Source organism: Gigantopelta aegis, chromosome 2 (assembly GCF_016097555.1).
Source record: "Gigantopelta aegis isolate Gae_Host chromosome 2, Gae_host_genome, whole genome shotgun sequence".
Lineage (NCBI taxonomy): Eukaryota > Metazoa > Mollusca > Gastropoda > Neomphalida > Peltospiridae > Gigantopelta > Gigantopelta aegis.
This window is the reverse complement of record NC_054700.1, coordinates 41,610,954-41,614,701: the sequence shown is the minus strand read 5'-3', so window position 1 is coordinate 41,614,701 and position 3,748 is coordinate 41,610,954.

Below are 3,748 nucleotides of genomic sequence, written 5' to 3'. Positions count from 1 at the left end.
GTAATTTTTATAGGCATATAGCTGAAGGTATAAAATATATTGTTTTAAAGCAAAAATTAATAAATATTTTTGGCGAGATCACCATTATTGCAACTTTGACACAGCATCTTTAAGACAGTAATCAGTTATTTTATTTATTCTGCAATCTACATAAAATGAAAAATTTACAAAATGAACCATTTTATTTCACAACTTTACTATTTTCCAGAGTACTAGGTCCAGTCCAAAACACAATAGTTCTTAAATGACAACAGTTTATTTCTTATTTAAAAAAAAAAATTGTCTTCAAAACAGTTTTTAAAAATGAAAGCCATTAATTAGAAATAAAAGAATAAGTAACTTTGAAAAAGACAACATTTCTTTGCTGGCCATAACCAGTCTAGCTATTAAGCTAAATAATGACATCCAGTTATAAAACCTATAATTGTAGTAACTGATTGTACCAAGGTCAAGGTCAAGGTCAAAGGGTTTTACGTGCACGTTCAGAGCAAGCTGTTGTAGCGCATGCCTGTCGTGGGCACAGGTGCCGGCCTTGGCCGGCCTCTCTGCCCAAGACAGGCTGATTGTACCTATAAACATCCACAGTTATAGCCAGAATTATAATACCTACAATCACAATACCTTTAATCTCATTAACAACATATCAATAAATACTATTGTAATTTGTACTGCATGTTCCCTTCGGTCTTTCTGTAAAATCAATTCTTAATGGCACATGCATGCAGCTGTTCAATAACCCTCTTTGTTACAGGATTTACTATTGGCTGATGTTTGTGTTGCATAAAAATTCATTATACCCGCATATATTTCACAATTGTCTTATATAAACCCAGTTAATACTTCTGTTCACACTTAAGCTTCTGTGTCAAAGAATATTGCATCAATTTCCAAAGCAAAAGACAAATTACGGAGGTTTATTTTTGGTGAATCAAAAATGATTTATTTTCATCAGGAAGTGGGATTTATTTCTCCCTGCCAGACTTGTCTGATGCCCGAGGTGTGAGAAGAGCTATGACTGATCCCGTTATTTATTTCTAAATGATTCCTTTAAAGCTTAATATACTGAATAGAATTAATTTAGAGCAGGTAGATATTTCCAGCATTTTTCTTTGAATATTATATAATAAACAAAATATATGTGTGTGTGTGAGTATGTGTGTGGGACACACACACACACACACACACACTCACACTCACCCCCCCCCCCCCACACACACACAAAAGGATTGGGCACAAGTTATCCTGATACCCTCTCCTATTAAAATATTAGTTACCTCACAATCGATGTGCCTTAAATTGAAATCAATTTATCTTAGTCTTGTGACATAAATCAATTGTTTTAGTTTTAAATCTTAAAATAAAGTATTTTTATTTTTGTATTTTGTAATAAAGTGTTTTTATTTTGGACTCCACTTTTTTGCACTGATATTGATTGTTTTTAGTTTTGTTCCTTGAAATCAACAATTGGTACTACATGTATGCCTTGAAATTGATTGTTTTTAATGTACCATATGGAAATCCCAAAACAATTTTGTCTTTTAAATAATTGCTTTTAGTTTTGTTCCTTAAAGTCAACTGTTAGTTTTACTTGAAATCAATTGTTTTTAACGTACCATATGAAAATTCCAAAACAATTTTGTATTTTAAACAATTGTTTTTGTTTTTTTTGTGCCTTAAAATCAACTGTTAGTTTGATGTCTTGAAATCAATTGCTTTTATAGTTTTGTGCCTTTAAATCAACTGTTAGTTATTTTATATGCTTTTAATTAACAATTGTTTTTAGTTTTATGCCTCGAAATGAACAATTAGTTGTATGCCTTGAAATCAACTTGTTTTATTATAATGTTTTATGTTTCTGTATGTATTATTTAAAGGAACATACCCTAGTTTCAACACGTGAAAATTAACACTAAGTTTAGTTAATCTACAAACCTGTAACACATTTGGATAAAGTTAAACTGAGTGAAACATGAGTCTGTGACTTTGAAATGGTGAAATACCCTCTAAAAACAGACTAAAACTCAACCCCATAACTGTTACTTCTCAGACTCACGTGCGTTTTTAAAAATATGAGAAATGCATGTTGTGATGTTAAAAACACCAGGATGACCAAAAGACTTCAAATGTATGAAAATTGATAATCTAAACCATAAAATCTAAGTAAAGTATGATTTCAGTATGCCTTAATGATTCAAAACTATGGTTATATGTCCCTTTAATAAAACTTTAGAGATATTAAATAGAGATGAAATGGCTGCAGTAGTTCTGAAATAGCCAGTGATGATTCTCTCATTTCCACAACTCCATTTCCCCAAATCCATCTGAGGGCCTCAGGGAAGATTAGCTTTTGCTAACTGTGTTACCCTCACCAAATAAAGAATTTATTATTATTATTATTATTATCACTCGCCACAGGGCGAGACGTAGCCCAGTGGTAAAGCGCTCACTTGATGCGCAGTCAGTTTAGGATCAATCCCCATCGGTGGCCCCAATGGACTATTTCTCGTTCCAGCCAGTGCTCCACAACTGGTGTAACAAAGGCTGTGATATGTACTATCCTGTCTCTAGGATGGTGCATATAAAAGATCCCTTGCTGCTTATCAAAAAGAGTAGCCCATGAAGTGGTGACAGCAGGTTTCGTCTCTCTAAATCTTTGTAGTCCTTAACCATATATCTGATGCCATATAACCATAAATAAAATGTGTTGAGTGTGTTGATAAATAAAACATTTCCTTCCTTCCTTCCTTCCTATCACTTGCCACAGTCTCTGCCCTGACCTTCAGCCTCTCAAATACATCACTTTAACAGTCTAGTTTGATTTTTCAGTCTTAATACTAGATGTCAGGGAAAAAATGCAAATCATGGAGTCGTGCAGTGTGCCAACTTGCCCAGTCAAGCTGATGACCATTGGGATACACTGGCAGAATAAATGAATGCTGCTATAGGTGTTAGACAATTAAATATCCAATAGAAACTGACATTGTTGAAGAAAAAAGACAAATTGTCAATTTCCCTCAAAGGACTGGTACTTGTAAAAACAGTGAAACATGCTCTAGCAAACACATCTTATAAGCAGCCTCAAATCATCTACACTAAAACTCTTCTAAACTGGTGTAATAGCCCAAAATATAACCCCCGCCAAACTATACCCGGGGTTAAAGTGGGCTAGCCTGTTTTATACCCCTAACCCTAACCCTCATTTTTTATTACTAACCTGTATACAAAACAAATAAATAAATAATAATAATAATAATAATAAACGCTTTAAAAGAAAAGCAACTATTGCCTTCATAAAAATAAAACTATTATAGATAAGTCATTTTAGAAGATATTTTGATATTCTCTAGCCCAAAATGTATAAATTATGATGAAAAAAACACACATCTGGACATTGAAGTACAAACTATCCTGTTTTATACCCCAGGATATATTCTGGGCTAGTCCAGTTTATACCCTGGGTATAGTTTGGTGGGGGGGGGGGGGGGGGGCTATTACACCGTGAACCTACAGGACCAAGTAAAAAGTCCAATTATAAGAGGTACCGGGGGTATATGGTTTAGAGAAGTAGCCAACTGGTTTTGTTTTTTAGCACAAACATTAATACTGCCTTTTTATCACTAATACTTTCACTAGGGATGTTCCTATCAGTACAATTGGTATTTTAAACAAGTAAACAAAGTCAGGTGATGTCTAGTACTACAATAGAATTCCATAGTAAACAGTGGGAATCCTGTAAAATGTTACTCTG